This window comes from Eriocheir sinensis, unplaced genomic scaffold (assembly GCF_024679095.1).
Source record: "Eriocheir sinensis breed Jianghai 21 unplaced genomic scaffold, ASM2467909v1 Scaffold121, whole genome shotgun sequence".
Taxonomy (NCBI): domain Eukaryota; kingdom Metazoa; phylum Arthropoda; class Malacostraca; order Decapoda; family Varunidae; genus Eriocheir; species Eriocheir sinensis.
The window spans coordinates 112,374-131,327 of NW_026110530.1; the positions used below are offsets into that span (position 1 = coordinate 112,374).

The 18,954-nt window shown below is 36.8% G+C and overlaps 1 long non-coding RNA gene across 1 annotated transcript; it reads left to right on the plus strand.

Annotated features, from left to right (window-relative positions):
* The first annotated feature begins 7,118 nt into the window (after positions 1–7,118).
* Positions 7,119–18,724, plus strand: LOC126989554 (uncharacterized). The gene is made up of 3 exons (XR_007743427.1): positions 7,119–7,616; positions 7,989–8,100; positions 18,196–18,724. It is a non-coding gene; the product is annotated as an uncharacterized LOC126989554 (long non-coding RNA).
* The last annotated feature ends 230 nt before the right edge of the window (positions 18,725–18,954 follow it).

The window sequence follows — 18,954 nt, forward strand, 5'->3', positions numbered from 1 at the left end:
ACCCGGGCTCTCTCGGTTGTGAGCCGAGTGTGCTAATCACTGCACCACGAAGCCCCCATAGTCTACTTGTGCTACTTGAAATTTAACAATGTCTCTTATACTCTGTTCTTCTGCCTGTGCTAACATTAGTAGTAGTATTGTATAATTGAAATAATTGTGTATGTTAATTACATGGATACTGCAGTTAAGATAATCATGGGTCACTGATTTTAATTACTAGCTCTACCAGAAAATGAAATACAATTTTTTAATAATCTAGGTACAAGCAAACTGCCATAATAATTACATTAATGAAAAGTCATACAGTATCTTGTCCCATTTTATTCAGTTATTTATGCCTTTCATATTCAATATTCAAGATATATCAATTGATAAGAATAACATGCATTTGCACGGGACATTTCCATTAATATAACCATACTTAAAAGGCATGTTTAAAATTTCCCAAACACCTTATTGCGAATATCTGTTGATTTGCATAGGACCTCCTGATCAATACTTTGTGGCTTCAGTGATGCGAGTCGGTCCCGGTGCACATGACAGATTATGATGTTATTTAGGCGTTTCTGAGACACTGTACTACGCAGCCAGGTTTTCAAGCGTCTAAGAGCACTAAAGGATCGCTCAGCTTCACAGGAGCTTGATGGTGAAACTAATAGGAGTCTGATCAGCTTTTCCACTTGAGGGGACATCCGACGAACCTCCGGTACCATGCCTCTCAAGATGTTCCGGTAATCTTCCAATGACGACTGCTTATGAAAGAAGCTAAGCTCTTCCTTGAGAGACTCATGGAGTTCAGGATACTTTGCGACTATGTGAAAATTGTAAGATCCATTGAATAGCATCGTAGTCATTTCCCTGTATTCCAAGAGATCGGGTGATGTGAAATACTCTTCCAGACTCACCAAAGCTTGATCTACCATTTTATAGAACTCAGTCCTAAAAAACTCCTCAGCAGTCTTAGCATTGTACTCTTGTGCTGTCCCACTTTCAAATCTTTTTGATAACTTACGGTGTCGTGGAAGTGTCAAAAGTTCAAGTTGGCATTCTGCAAGCTTCTCCTCTGCTGCTGCAAAAATTTCTTGAAATTTCTGGTCACAACGAAGTCCCTGCAGATTCTGACTTGTTACTTCAACAGCAGAGAGCATACCTGATACAATAACATCTGAGCCTTGAAGTGCTTTGTTCAGGTTTTCAATGCACTGGATTACAGGCAGTGATGACAACAAACCAAGAACACAGTTAGGTGATGACATGCAACCCAAAATGCAATTAGCTCGAGCAGCTGTAGTTTTCCCAAAATCATGAGCAGCCTCCTGAAGGGCATCCAGTACAGGTTTGTAGTTCTTAAGTACTGAGTTTACAGCAAGGGAACGTGTAAGCCAACGTGTTGGACAAATTGGTTTTAAGCATGTAGGTGAAGGCATATCTCCTTCATCAGTATGCAGATTTAAGTAGAGGTGCTTAAATTTCCCTGAGCATTTGTAAAGGTTGCCAAGCTCTTGGACATTGTCCAGTGAATTTCTTATATATGGTGCTGTTTGAATGGCCTTGGAAATAACAAGATGTGTAACATGAGCTCCACAGTGGAAGTAATTTGCCAGTGGTTGGATCTTCTTAACCTCTGCCTGGCAACCTTTGTACTTTCCAGACATGTTACTCGCACCATTATATGTCTGGGCTCTTAGATTTTGGATAGGTAGCTGTAGCCGTATCAGAACATCCTGCAACATTTTACAAAGTGATGCTCCTGTGGTGCTTGATACATTGTAGAGTCCAACAAAATCTTCTTTTACTACAAAAGAATCAGTTACATAACGAATACATATAGACTCCTGTTCATTCCCCTGAATATCTTGTGTTCCATCTATGATTATTCCAAACTGAGCAGACATATCACTGACAACATTGCAAATGTCCCTGAGTATGCTATTGCTCATTAGCTCCAAGATCTCGTTTTGAATCTCATTACTTGTGAAAGTTGTTTTTCTTGCTAACCATTTTCTCAGATTTTCGTCGTCATCTCCCCGCGACTGCAGTAGCTGTTTAAAGTTACCATCTCTTACCCCAGATTGCAAGTCCTTGTTGAGCTAGGTATTGCAAAGAGCTGATAATTTTTAAGAGTGCTGCTCGCGCATTACTTTGTTCTTCAGCTAGCTGGGAAATGAGCTGTACACTGACATCAGGTTTACTCTTTCTGAATTTTAGGTTCTCATAGGCAAGCTTGTGAGCAGTTGATTTTCCATGGAGTCTAAATCTCTCAAGTCCCTTTTTTAAATCCCTTTGACAAAAAAGCATGATTGAGCACAAGTGTGGCAGATGACTGCACCAAGCTGTGTATCAAAATGTAACCAAGGAAATTTAGTAAACCACTGATGCTGGAATCTTAGCTTGCGGTTGCACTGGAATGCAGCTAACATCTCCTGGCTGATAGGGTTGAACAGGAAGAGATGAAACAGTTGCAGGTTCTGTTAATTTTCCTGCAGACTCTGCTTCATCTTGCATGGAGGTTTTTGCCTTGGAACTAATCTTATCCCTAGTCTCAGAACTGGCTGGATCCTGAATGCAAGTAGTTACAGCAGAATCATGAGTGTCAGCAAGAAAATTTGTATCAGAGGCTGTTGGTGATGATGCTGTGGAAGTGGACGCAGACTCTTTGGACGAGAAGTAGTTTATAATATCCATGATAACCCCGTTATCTAGGTCTCCTCATTCCTAAAACAAAAGATAAACTAAATTGAAATAGATATTCGGATATTCAGTTTACTGTAAATATTAATGTAGCTGTCTAGATCTATCCTAGGCCTAGTTACCCCTTGCTGGTGCCTGGCCTTAAAGCAGAAGTTCTAGCGTCAAACCGTTGAGATATAGACATAGCTGGGCACGATAACAGAAAACCTTATTCCCGATAACCGATAACTGATAATGGGAAACCTTATCGGTGATAACCGATATTCGTTAACTGGAGACACAAATATAGGCGATAACCGATAACCGATACCGATATAAATCTTCAGTTCCGATACTAGCCAGCGATAAGTCCGATAAGTGAAAACGATACTATATTGATATTTCAAATGAAAAACATAGTTGAATTCAAATTTTCATTATCCGTATTTTAGAAAACTTGCGAAACCTGAAAACCACACGTTGACACGTACATATGGAAGGTAATACTAGAAACACCTGAACCGGTATTGTGTTATTTGGCGTCCCCACCGTTAAAAGCTGGCTCTTTTGTTTACAAACACTGGTCTTTCGTGAACAATGCATGCTCAGACCAGCAAGCGCAGACCTGTACAGTCTCTCAAAGCTTTTTAACCGTAATTAAGAATTGCTGGAAGGCTGAATCAGACATTACCACTCCCACCATTCTCGCTGTTTCTAGACCGAGATTCTGTACGAGTTGTATTTATAGGTACAGAGTGTCGTTCTAGAAACAGCGAGGATGGTGGTACTGTATGTCTGATTCAGCCTTCCAGCAACTCTTAATGTGTTAAAAAGCTTTGTGAGACTGTACAGGGCTACGCTTACTGGTCTGAACATGCGTAGTTCACGAGAGACCAGTGTTTGTAAACAAAAGCGCCAGCTGTTGAAGATGGGACACCAAATAACACAACACCGGGTGCCTTCAGTACCATGGCATGCTCACAAACGAATATGGAATATCAAATTTGAGGCAGTGAATAATAATTTTTTGGCCAAAGTTAAATGATTTTTCTCTCTGATGTATTGATTTTTGAGTCTAACATAAAAAATAACCTAGTATATATTTCATACCCCATGCGCAGTAGGAGGAGACGTTTTTTTTTTTCTGAGAAGCAGAAAAAAGTAGCGATTATCGATGGTTTGGTTACAAAAGTAACGAAGATACCGAAAGATATTGAGATAAGTAGCGGATGGCCGATAACCCGATTTTGTTATCAGCGATAAAGTATCGCGATAACTTATCGCGATAACGCCCAGCTATGGATATAGAGTTTGCAACTTAGCAGAGCAAAGATAGCAGTTTCACTATTTAAAGATAGATGATTCACTATTTCCTATTATGAAGTTTGCTTGCTAATGACCAGCCATGATGCTAATCTTATTCTACCACAGCCTATCATAACTCTCACACACTACAAATAATTTTCATTAATAAGCATCAAAATAACTTATACAGTTTAGGAAACTTATTATTTAATATTGATGTAAACATACCCTTCTGTAACCTAGAAAAGTGAAGAAGCACTTTGCACTTATACATGGCATCAATTTCTTTAATACCCGCCCCCCCACCAAAAAAAAAAAAAAAAAAAAAAAAAAAAACATACCACCGTCTACCTCTGGGCTTGCCTTACGATTTATACCAGTTTTATGAAGATTTGGAGCATTTGTGCCCTTTTAACAAATCACCTCCGGACAAGATAAGGATTCCATAAAGACATAATGAAATTGTTATCCTTTACCATAGTCAATTTGGGCCCTAGAGGAGGATACTGGTTCTACAAATTATGATACCAAAGTCACCACAGTCACACAGTGAAAATTCCTCTCTGTGACTGGTCTGTGGAAAGAACTGAATTCTTAATTTTTACCCGTCCATCTGGTTCACCCTGTAATCCTGCATGTTTGTTACTGATGTAAGTGACACCAGAAGTTTTCTGTATGTAATGTATTACAATGAAAACGAGAGCACGAACCCCAAGCTAAAGTGGAAAATGTTCGGTTTACAAATTTAATACTTATAACATCCTATTATATATAGTGCTCGTCATTGAAATTGTCGCCGGGATCGCCGTTGAACATTTAGAATTCGCGCACTCCTTTTGCCGGAGCGTGGGTGCTTTAAATCAAATTATTACGTAACTCAGTATGTGTGTTGGAGGGCGTGCAGAGGTGGGAGACACTGACACCTGCCTGTCCATAGCTGTCAAATAGGGGTGTTCAGTTGATGTCTTCTCCCGTCCCCCCCCCCAGATTGGCTTGCAATTGCTTGGTTGTTCAGCGATTTTTCTGGACAATGGTTCACTACAAGACCTTGTCAAGTCATGACATCACAAGCATCACATTTCTCCATAAGGCTGCACACTCGACACGATATTATCTCATAGCAGACGGGTGTCAGTGTCCGCCAAATCCAAAGATACGTGAAGCATATGATGGAAAATGGTGAAAACAAAGTACCAGAGAAGAAAAAGCCACCTGGAAAGACTCGCAAAACATCCGTGCGAACCCTGCGAGTGGTACACCGTGTACTTGAAAGTCACCCTCGAGTATCAGTCAGAAAAATAAAGAAAGACAATTAACCCAAGACTGCTGAGTAACGTGTCGGTAAGGACATTATTACGCCACATCCACGACGACCTCCGCTACATCAGTTATGCAGCGCGACTAAAGCCTGTGGTTTCTGTCGTCCAGCAAGGCTTGCGTTTTGTGACAAAATGAAGAACTGGATCCTCGAGCAGTAGCGTGGTGTGCTGTGGAGTGAGTGATAAGGCACAATTTTAAGTGACAGCTAGCAGTCAAGGTCGCGTGTACCGTCGCGTCGCCCCGGTGTAGTGTCCGTCCGTGCCCCCCTGTATTTGAGAGGTCCCGCGCGCTGTGCGCATGCCCAGAAGCTGGTGTTTGTAAACAAAGGATTGTTTATCAACACAGCTATCCGTCCGCGCCCCCAGCATGTCAAAACTCACTGAAATGTCTTTGGAGGAGAGGCTACGGCAGTACAGGGATGAAATATGCCCTGTGCAATATTTATTGCTAAATGGCCACTATCCTCCAGAACTAACGCGCAATCAGATAAAAAATGTGAGGAGACAGAAGGCAGTATATATGATGAAAGGTAAGTGCCCTTGTTAAGCCTTCAGAAAGTTATATTAACATGTTGTGGGTCATCCTAGGACAGCCAACAACAAACACGTTGTGGGACATCCTATATAAAACATTTGTTCATAACAGTTATGTAGTTAAGTATATTCTTATGAAGATATTTAGAGCCAAAAGAAGAATCGCCCAACATATGTATAAACAATAAGAAACCCTCTTCCTTTGGAATATACCACTGGTTGATTAGTTAAACATAAATAGATTTGGTTAATAATCTTGTGAGAGGTTCAATGACCCTCCCTTATAGACTTAGTTAATTATCGTGAGAGGGAGACAAGGTTATGTTATATTTGGTTTATGATCACCTGGGTTGGTTAGTAGCTGTCCCTTTATAGGTTAGGTCAGTGATCATGTGACAGTGTTGAGGGGGGGCAAACCCACCTGTTAGGTTAAGTTAGGTGTATTAGACCATTCAGTGCACATTGTTAATTTATTATATTAATTTATTTCACTTAACATGTATTGCTAAAACCTTCACATTTTCAAATATCAGCAACATTTTGTACGCCACCTGGCATTTTCCTCAGTTATAATGGTAACTGTAAATCTGAGTAATAGTGGTTTCCCCTATATTCCTTTATCATCCCTGCCTCAGCCCCAGCAAACTTGGGGACATGGTGGGAAGCGGGGTTTTAGGGCGGGGGAAGCCAGAGAATAGCAGAGATTTGTCAAGATAAAAAAGTCAGGTGAAAAAAACTTTTTACGAAAAAATCACTTTTAAAGGAAATTGAAGGTTTGACAGTGATTCTGTAGGGTCACTGTGAGACCTTCAGTGCCATATACATAACCTTCATGAAGAAAACAGGAAGAAAAAGTAGGTTTTCTATAGAAAAAAGGACTTAGAATTTCTGAGGTAGGGAGTAAAGAACAGAGAGCCTGCTGAAGTAATCATGCATGACCCCTTAACACAACCACAACATACGTATTTCTACAACTGCGGGTACTTATACAAATGCAAAAATTACTTGGTTCTGTTATAAGCCGCTATTACTCAGATTATTCATTGTGGATAATGAGAAAGCGAGACAAAGCCCACCCTGTTAGGTTAGTTATAGAGCATGTGCTACAGCCGCTTGAGCCTTTGAAGATGGGGTAATTACAGTAGAACAGGTAGTGAGAGAACACCACCACAGGGTCACAAGCAGACTTTCATAGGGTATATATAGTGTACTTTTACCGCAAGATAACTCCTAAACACATCTGAATTTATCTAGTGTGAGAAATAAGTTTTCACTCTGTTTTGTCCAGAACTAAAACCCAGACTTCCAAACCTTACCTAAGCTATCTTAATCCTTATGATGCTACTGTACTCATGGAATACCCTGTATTTTTTATGAATACATACAAACAATAGTACAGTTTACAGTAATATTTCCAGTAGTAATTGGGTTACATAAAGAGTTATTAGTTATCCACAGTATCCAGTGTAGTAGGGTTTATACAACTGATCACTTGAATCAATAAAATTAATTCTAAGTATATATTTTCTATGCCTTCATTCACATTCCATATTGCTTTTCTACCTATATTTACATGTAGTTTTTCATTGTCTTACAGAGAACAAGTTACATAAATTCCAGAAAAAAAGAAATGTCTGGGTACAAGTTATCACTACCCCTGGTGAAGTCCATGAAATTCTAAAGATGTACCATGTAGTAGGTGGATGTCACCGGGGGGTAGTGAAAACAAAAGCTGCCATTGGTGACTTGTACTTCTGGAAAGACATGACTAAAGACATTGAGAATTATGTAAGTTAACAACACCTCCAAGCATATTAAGGTTATGAAATTTTATTAAATATACTTGCTAACATGACTCTACAACACTGATTGTAAAATTAAAAGCATTCTTAGAGTGAAAGATTATTTCCCTTCATAAAGCTGCTCCTGGATACACAGCTAATACACTTGTATTGCAATAACCATTCATTTCTAGTAGTTTTAATGTACTTAAACACAGTACCTACCATAGAATTCTCATGTTAGTTTATAGTTTGATATCATCGGTGCATGCCAATTCAAGTTTAGTGGCTGATCTTGGCAATGTGTCTCAGAAGTGGTTATGTCTTTGTGTGATCATACTCATCACGTACATTATTTTATTTACTTTTTCTCATTTAGATATCATCATGTCCAACTTGCCAGACTTTTGAGCCAATAAAAACCCAAGCCCCTACCCTGAAGCAAATCAAGGTATCTCTCCCAATGGAAGTTGTGGGAATGGACCTTATTGGTAAGATATTTTCATAGTTTTCTGCAAAATGTACTAAGTTAAATGCAAAGCCTATATATATATATATATATATATATATATATACACATATATATATATATATATATATATATATATATATATATATATATATATATATATATTTATATATATATATATATATATATATATATATATATATATATTTTTATATATATATATATATATATATATATATATTGTGTGTGTGTGCCTGAGTGTGTGTGTGTGTGTGTGTGTGTGTGTGTGTGTGCGCGTGCGTGCGTGCGTGCTAGCGTGCGTGCTAGCGTGCGTGCGTGCATGCATCTGTGCGTGCGTGTGTGTGTATTTACCTAGTAGTTTTACAGGGCCTGGGCTTATGCTTGTGTAGCCCCGTCTCTGTATCTGTATTTATCTGACTTTTCTTTAAAACTGTGTAGGCTACACACTTTGTCAACACTACTTCATCACTTACATTGTTCCACACTTCTATACTTCTTTGCAGGAAGCTATATTTCTTTACATCATTCAAACATCTTCCTTTCCTCAATTTTTTACTATGGTGTCTTGTATTCCTGATGTTAGTCTCTTTCGTTAGTAATTAATAGCTCCTCATTGTCTACTTCATATCTTTTGTTCACTAATATATAAATTTGGATTAGATCTCCCCTTTCTCTTCTTTTTTCTAGTGTTGGTAAATTTATTTCCTTTAATCTTTATTCGTAGGCCATACCTCCCAATTCTGGTACTATTTTAGTTGCCGTCCTTTGAATTCTCTAATTTCCTTAAGTCCTTTTTTTTTGTGAGGAGACCAAACTGTCTCTGCATACTCCAATTTTGGTCTGATCATGGTTGCAATTAATTTCCTCATCATATCTTTATCCATGTAGTGTAATGCTGATCTTATATTCCTTACCATGTTGTACGTTTCACCAAATACTTAATTTATGTGACACTCTGGTTGTTTATTGTCTTGCATTATCTCTCCCAGATCTTTCTCTTTACGTGCTTTCTTTAATATAGCAGCATTCCTTATTTTATACATCCACCTTGTTCTTCTTTCACTTTTTCCCATTTCCATAACATGGCACTTGCTTATATTGAATTCCATCTCCCATTTCATGCTTCACCTCCAAATTTTATTTAGGTCTTCCTGAAGGGTTTAACAGTCTTTGTCCTTTCTTATATGTCTGTGTGTGTGTAGGAGTGTGTATTTACCTATTTGTACTTTACAGGGCCTGATATAAGCTCCTACTGTCCCATCGCCATACCTACATTCATCCAATCTAGACTTCATCTGATGAACACACTTTGTCTCCACCATTGACTCTTCCAGTTTGTTCCCCTTCAACATTTATATAAAGGAAGCTTTATTTCTTAACATCTCTTTAGCAAATTTGTTTTGCAGATTTTTTTCTATGTCCACCACTGCCTTTCCAGGGTAATTTTTATTAAGTCATCTATATCTAGCACATCTATTTGGCTGACTATTTGATATATAGTAATCAAATCTCTCTTGCTTATCTCCTCCTAGGTTGGCAACTTAATTTCTTTATTCTGTCTTCTTATGTCATGTATCTCAGTTCAGGCATAATATTTTGGTTGTTAGTTTTTTAAGTTTAATCTCTCTTCATAGGTCAACTTAATCAACTCCGGAACCATCTTAGTGACTCCTCTTTGTACTCTTTCTAATTTTATAATATTCCTCTTTATATGAGAAGACCACACCACTGCTGCATATTCCAATCTTGGTCTTATCATGGAAATCAATAACTTTTTTGTATAATTCCTTCATCTAAATATGAGAATGCCATTCTTATTCTTTTTAACAAATTCATCGTCTCTCCATTAATTTTATCAATGTGTCTGTCTGGAGTCAAATTTTCAGTAACTGTTACTCCCAATGTGTGTGTGTGTGTGTGTGTGTGTGTGTGTGTGTGTGTGTGTGTGTGTGTGTGTGTGTGTGTGTGTGTGTATTTACCTAGTTGTTTTTTTTAATGGGAGTGGAGCTACACTCATGCTGTCCTGTTTTTATATCTACAATTGTCTGACTTGTACATATGGAGATAGGACAGCATGAGCAGAGCTCCACTCCCATAAAGCATAACAAGGTAGTAATTAAACACACACAGAGCTTACCTTGGGTCTTGTAAATCACAAATAGGTAAATGTGTTTTTTTTTTGTTTTTTTTTTGCGTGTGTGTGTGTGTGTGTGTGTGTGTGTGTGTGTGTGTGTGTGTGTGTGTGTGTGTGTTTGCATCCTTGCAGGTAACATAAAAGACATGTATTCCAGGACTTAAACATTTATTGCAGGAGGAACATCTTCAGTTCGGCTATACATCACAGGCTCATCTTGACAAGCATTAGGAAGAATTATGAGCCAAGTATTATGAAGGACACTGTTCAAAGTATACTAGATAGCATGATAGTCTGTGATGCATTATTAACTGTGGCATGTTATGTGGTTTACTATTTGAAGATGTAAGACAAAACACCTTGGTATGCATGTATTAATGTCACTAGTTTCTCACATATGGGATTTGGCTGTGATCTTAAAATTAGCTGATATAATACCAATACTTACTGCTCTTTATTAGTCACCTTTTCTTTACATTTTTTTGTGTACATTGTTCATAATTTCCCTTGTTTAACATTACCATTTACTTAACCATTTATTTACAATACTATCTGTTTGAAATAAGTAGCATGGTTTCTATATTTTTAAGATTCCTGTTAAAAAGTATTAGTAAATACACTTAGTGGCTGTAACAGACACATTTGGTGATGTGCAACATCCCCTCTGGTAGCTTCATGTTTTATGGAGTAAGTCTTGCATCCTCTACATTTAAGAGCACAGTTCAGTTGGTTGCCCATGGATAAGTTACGTCATATAAGAACAGTTTTATATCAGATCAGATAATGTTTGATGTATGTGAAAGTATCTGTAGAAGGAGATGGTATAGAAAGTAATTTCCTGCAAAGTGCCAAGAAATGGAGTGTATTTATTTTTAGATGATACCCTCCCATCACTATTTCATCAAGCAACATCACCTTATATACTACCCTACTAGTACCTCTTACAAAATTGCTCATTATTACTTTCTACTTTTTTTTATTAAAACATAGATCTTATATACTGTATATGTGAAAATCTCTTCAGAATCCTTATATTGCTCATACATTTTTAATGCAGTTATCTTTGTTACCAGATGTCAGGAGGAAATGTAGCAAATTATATCTATTTCTAATATTTTAACTATTACAGGACCACTACCAATGACAGAAACTGGCAGTCAGTATGTACTGACAGTGGTCGACTATTTCACCAAATATGTCATGCTGTTCGCTCTTCCTAGAAAAGATGGCACAGGAGTCAATAGATGCATCAAGCAGTATATAAGCATGTGAGATTAATTTATCTTTATATGTCTTTTATATGAAAGTAATCCAGTTTGACTATCCATACTTATAAAAAATAAGCAGTATAATTTCATTCTAATATTGTAATTATATGTTAATTATAGCACAATGCTGTCTGTATAAAATATCTTTAGTGTATATACTTCTTAACCTAGTCTGTATCCTGTAAGATCCGTGTCTTGCTTATGGATAAACAAATAAGCAATATCTCATATAAAGTTAGTGAAAGATGTAATGTTACACTCTACCATGTTCAATGTATGGGTATGTTCTTCACAGATTGGGGGCACCAAAACGCCTTATTTCAGACCAAGGGAAGGAGTTTTGCAATAAGGTAAGTAATGTCTCTGTATGCAAAAGGTTACAATTCTAAGCTATTTTCTTTTATAGTATACAGGGGGTTCCTAGAGGACATGGTAAGTGCAATGTTACCTCGTGCCATGTACTTTGAAACTGCATATATGAAATCCAAGATGTTATAGGAATAATAGCAATGTAGTCCATCACTGTGACTGTTGAACTAGCAGCATTAACATTTTCATGTGCATGTGTGAGTCTGGCTGCCTGTTTGTGTGTGTTTTTACCTAATTGTATTCTTATAAACCATATTATCATGTTTTCCTTAAAGGTGTGAATACTTTTGGCACACACTACTACTTTTGGAAATTTATTCCACTGATTTATAGTCCTGTCTGGAAATTGATTTTTTTCACAATGTTTTCTTGTATATTTTTTTATCAATTGCTCTTGTGGACGACTGTCAAGGTCAGAGGTTCTCAGACTTCATTATTTAGTGGCACACTATTGATATATCAGATTTTGACGGTGCACCAACTCTAGAGTCAGTGTAGTGTTATCTTGGTACCTCTTCATCTGAATAGTGTGTGTGTGTGTGTGTGTGTGTGTGTGTGTGTACACAGACACACACACACACACGAAAAGTTAGATAAATACAGATACAGAGACGGGGCCACTCAAGCGTAAGCCCAGGCACTGTAAAACTACAACTAGGTAAACACACACACACACACACACACACACATATATATATATATATATATATATATATATATATATATATATATATATATATATATATATATATATATATATATATATATATATATATATATATATATATATATATATATATATATATATATATATATATATATATATATATATATATATATATATATATATATATATATATATATATATATATATATATATATATATATATATATATATATATATATATATATATATATATATATATATATATATATATATATATATATATATATATATATATACAGTCGTACCTCGGTACTCGACCATAATCCGTTCTGAGGTGGTGGTCGAGCACCGATTTGTTCGAACACCGAAACCAATTTTCCCATAAGAAATAATGGAAAGTATTTTAATCCGTTCTTACCATTAAGAAAAATACGTAAAATATTATAAGAACGTGTATCTAAACAACAATGAACAACAATGGTTGACTTTGCCATTTCGTACTGCGACGCGAGGTCGGACACTCGTACACCACTTTCATATTTTGCTATAATTTCCTTCTTCAGTTCAATAGTGGTCCTCACTGTTTTCCTCTTTGCCTTCCCCTTATCACTGTCTTTCTTTGGACCCATTATTAAGGGCTAGAGCAACACGAAAAAGTTTAAATCTGGGAAGAAATACTCGAACAAACTGCGTACGTCTTACTCCGCTGGCGGTCTGAGTCGAACTGACGCTTACCCGCTGGCCGAGAAGGGCCGAGGAGCGCGTTCGGGTCGACTCGGGCTAGTCGAGTACCGAAAATCTGTTCGAGGTCCGATGCATTTACTACTCAAATTTTTTGGTCAAGCACCGATTTGGTCGAGTATAGAGGCGGTCGAGTACCGAATTGTATATATATATATATATATATATATATATATATATATATATATATATATATATATATATATATATATATATATATATATATATATATATATATATATATATATATATATATATATATATATATATATATATATATATATATATATATATATATATATATATATATATATATTTTTTTTATGTTAGCCTGTGCACCTGTAGGCTCCATCTGCCTCGATCGTGTTCAGGGCAGGCCTGTTAGTGGTGCGGGCAAGGTATTTAAGTGGCACCTGTAGAGGCCCATGCCGCCTCCCAGAACTCATCTTTATTGCATTACAACTAGAGCTTGGGTATCAGGGCGACATGTAGGTAATATATATATATATATATATATATATATATATATATATATATATATATATATATATATATATATATATATATATATATATACTTATTTCTATGTCAAGGCCTGTAGGCTAGGGTGGCTGGGGCAGGATTTTTAAAGTGGCTCATGCTACTCTTCTGCAATCTCTGATACACTCTATCAGAAAAGGAGTTAACAGCAACATGTGGGTATTATTTAACTGGAGAATCACTGGTCTAGGTACTCATTTACAATATATATATATATATATATATATATATATATATATATATATATATATATATATATATATATATATATTTTTTTTTTTCACACATTTGTATATTATCATATCTCTTTTCCTTCTCTCTTCCAGTGTTGGCAATTTAAGTCTTCTGAGTCTTTCCTCTCTTGGTACCCGTCCTGTTGCAGCTCTTTGTACTTCTCAATCTTCTCAATATGTTTTTTTTTTAAGTGTGGATTACATACTACTGCTACGTATTCCCATGTTGGTCTAAGAAATTATTTTATTATCTTTACCATGTCCTCATCAGTGCATGTTTCATAAGAAGTTAGGCATGTTTCTGGCCTCTTTTCAATGGTCTTCTGGTGAAAGTTTACTCTTAATAATGATTCCTACTATGCGTTTCAGGGGCTGGGTAAATTTTTTTTTTTTTTTTTTTTTACAACACAGGGCATCAGTAGATGTTGTAAAAATAGGCGTTTACTCTTGATAATAATGGCTAAGTCTGGCAGAGTCAACTGTACATCGGGACGAGGAAAGCATAACGTAGCTATGACGTCTACCCCACCCTTCACCTCCACTACTCTCTCTCTCTCTCTCTCTCTCTCTCTCTCTGCATACAGTAATTTTTATATTATGTGCAACATGTCTTTTTTATGTTCTTTGGTTGATTTTAACTGCCTTGTGATTTCAGATCAATGCTGACTTATGCGAGCAGCTAGGCATCAAAAGGTGCATTGCCAGTGCGTACCATCCCTACATTGATAGATTCTCAATAGTTTAATAATATTATTTTCATTATTTTTTGTTGTGATTGTCTTAAATTCATGCCAAGCTTTGAAATAAATCTCAAAAGCAGCTTACTATTACTAGCTCCAGGATAGTGGCTTTGATGTTTATTTGTCTTCCACTGTTTTTTGCTTTGCTTTTGTTTGTTTCCTTCACATTTGTTGTATTTGTCTTTGTCATTTCTCAATAAGCTTATTTATATATTATATGCTTATGTGTTCTGTCCAGTGTCCATTTGAAGTGAATCATCCTTATTTGAACTTCCCGCTTTCTGGTAGTGTAGTTGGGAGAGCCTTGAGCTTCCACAGCCTGTCTTTACAGAGAGAGATCAGAGGAAGCTGCACCAGTGTGTCGTTCGATGATGACATGGTCAGAGAGAGAGCTCACTTCTTGCTGGCAGACACACCCCAGCCCGGCTACTGGGTCCAGCGTGCAGCATAACTGATGCCCACCACCACAACTCTTCAAAACTGTTTCCAATTTATCCATAAACTAGCATTAATAATCCACATTCTACAAGTGTTGTTAGATACTTATTTTTTTAGTTTTTTGTCCTTTAGCTCAGACTTAATTTCATAGAATCTTCACATTAAATAATATATATTTCTTTAATTCTTTACTGACAAGTATTTAAGTTTCCAAACTAATAAGTTAAATTTTTAAAATAAAAAAATGGTATAACTTTCAAAGATTCTTAAAATGAGCTATCAGTTCTCCCTTTAACTGATGAACTTAATACACACACATATATATATATATATATATATATATATATATATATATATATATATATATATATATATATATAGATATATATATATATATATATATATAATAACTTAAGGTAATGAATATTTCACTTTGCAGAATTCTGGAAATAACGGAGAGGGACACTGTGAAGCTGGCCGCCACCAGGACTGGACATGACGATGTTCCTCTGGCAAAGAATGTCGCTTACGAGCAGCTGAAGCCTGTGAAGTTTGGCGCACTTCACAGGCATGCAGCAGAGCTAGTAAATGACAGTTCCACTGATACAGACCCTGACCTGTATCAGAATGAACAAGCTTGCCAGAGGAAACACGCCATTGCCACGCCTGTCCACGCTAGGGCCTCACACCAGCAAGACTCAGGACATCCACAGAGGGAGGAAGACATCATTTTGATAGGACACAAGCCAAAGGCTAAGAGAACAGCCATTTGTCTCCCCTGTGCCAGCCAGCCTACAGAACAGGCAATTAGGAGGCAATGATTCAAGTTCTGGAGAAGAAAGGTTGGCTTGACGATGACCACATGAATCATTGCCAGGCACTCCTCAAACATCAGTTTCCCGAGGTTGATGGCCTACAGAGCTGTGCAGTGTTTGAGGCAGTGGGGCACTATAATGTTGGAACCCCACTGTAAATTTGTCCAAATTCTTAATGTAAAAGGAAATCATTGGCTATCAGTTAGTAATGTTCATTGTTCAGCTAAAAGTAAAATTAAGATCTATGATTCATTGTTTGCAATTTCACTGGACCCCACCGCCAAAAATTCATTGGACAGTTTGGGTGGATGTTTCACACCTCTAGTGATGCCATAACTTTGAATGGCTTGATGTGCAACAACAGAGGGCGGCGAAGCATGGCTTGTATGCTATCGCTAATGCTTATGCACTTTGTGCACAGTGGAAGCCTGAAGAGTGTGCTTGGGACCAGAATGGTCTTTATGCCTGGCTGGTAGGATGCCTGAAAGCTGGTAAGATGTCCCTCCTCCAGTAACAGCTCCCCACAGAAAAAAGCAAGGGACAGTCCTTAAAGAGGTGGAACCCGTCCATTGTGTCTGCCGGCTGCCGAACGATCCTCAGCTACCGATGATTGCCTGTGATACCTGCTATGAATGGTATCACCTCAGCTGCCAGGGGAGTGGCATCACCAGTAGCTGGCGATACATCTTTCCACTGCAGCCGTTGCAGGTAACTTTGTTTATGCCTATAAACTGTCACATAAAATATTAACCCAGTTTCATTCAAATTGAAGTCAATGAGTTCATGTTTGGTAGTATTTTTCCATCATATTGAGTATATTTAAGAATGGAAAAGGCAACTACCATGAATATAGTTGTTTCAGTCCTGTATTTAAGGTAAAAAAGTACAGTGCTCCTCACTATGTCACGGTTCACTTTTTGTGGCTTCACTATATCGTGGGTTTTCAAATCATACATATCTAATTTTAGATTGTTGACTTTTCGCTATATTGCAGTATTTTTGAGAAATATAAAATTTTTACCATTCAATATTCTAATTATTTTTAAGCAAAATATGGTTAAAATAACATTAGAATATAAAGTTATAAAAAGTAAGTTAAAGTAAAGAAAATTGTATATCTACATTATTAAAAAATATTAAATCAAAATTTAAATAAAACTATAGTAGCATAGTGGTCTTGTACTAAAAACAAAATGAGACACTAGCATATGGGAAACGGAATAAAACTGCAGCTGCTTCTGCCCAAGTGAGATCATACTCAGCATGCTATTGGCTGATGGTTGAGGCAGCTACTCAGAGCATGGTATTCTGTATCTTGGATGCTGCATGGCTCAGTGACAGCAGCATCTGTAGTGCTGTTGCCCAATGTAGAAACATCCCGCACCTCAACCCATCCATTTCAGCTAGCTTTACATCTTGCTGCGTGGAGTCTCTATGTGGTGTTGTGCTGTGTTTTACATTAACGTTTGAACTTTATTTACCTCCCTGCAATGCCACCCAAGTTTTTTTTATGCTGCAGCCCGTGTGCATCTGTAGGCTTATGTTTAGGGCAGGCCCATTAGTGGTGCAGGCAAGGGTTTCTATGTTTTCTGAACCTGAATCCAAGCAATCAAGGAAGACTCTAACCATCATCAAAATGGTGAAACTTCTGGACATGCTTAATGAATGGAGATCGTACATGGCTGTAGGGTGCCACTTTGGCCTCAATGAATCTACGGTATGTTATATTAAGAAGGACGAGAAGAACATAAGATCGACGGCAGCTGCTTCTTTCAATAAAAATGCCAAGAGGGTTGTAACGTTGAGTAATAAGGTGGAGGTTAGGATATAATCTGCATCGTCTTTCTAGATTAATGATTGCAGAAAATAGAATATTGCACTGGATAGCAAAAAAAATATATTTAAATAAATAAATATGTAATTTCTACTTCACGGATTTTCACCTATCACAGGTGGGTCTGGAAGGCACTAACCATGATGAGGGAAGGAGTACTGTACACTGCAAATAAATTGCTTAAAAGGCATTTTGTGTGATTACAATTAACGAGCAAATAAGATTAATATGAAAGCATGTACTACGCATCTAAGGCATATGTTTAATAGGACTTAAATAAACATATACTTTATAATGGTACATTTATACATTCACAGAAAGAAATAGATGTAGTTGGAGACCTCTCCCTCTCCTTCATGGTCCACGGGTTCCACCTTATTGAAAATGTGCAGCACAGGGGTGCTGTTATGTCTGCCCTCAGGTTCTCACCACAGGTATTTTCCATTTGATATTAGAATTTACCATTTCAGTTTGCTCTTCAGACACTCTCTTTTTCAATCCTCTTCACATCATCCATGGCAAGGCACCTCCCCCAAGTAACTCGCCTTTCAGCATTACATTAATCTCAACCCCCTGCACACACTTCATCGCTACACTTGTAAATTTACTCATAGTTTCCTCCTCATCACAAGTACCATGTCCAGAAGAGCTAAACTTTCACATTATTTGTATGTATAATATTTATTTATAAAGGAGAATACCAAAGTGTAGTTTGTATCTTATTTATTTATTTATACGTACTTTACTGTTATATATTTAACATTTATTTGTGCATACATTTTGTATTAAAAGGATTTTGTATGTATTTTGTAAATTATTTTTTACTGTTTTACATTGACAGCAGATAGTGGAGTATATTATTACCAGTGTATTTACATACTTTGATACATATTAAAAGAAGTTTATATTTTGTGTAACTTTTCATTATTTATATATTTATTTTAAAAAATTGGAGTCTGATTTGATCCTGATGTTTTTTTTAAAGGAAAGTATTTTAGTTACTTACTCTCATACAGTGTACATGTGCTATTAAAAAGTTACCTGTGATTGCATGTGTTGGTTCTCTCACTTGATAT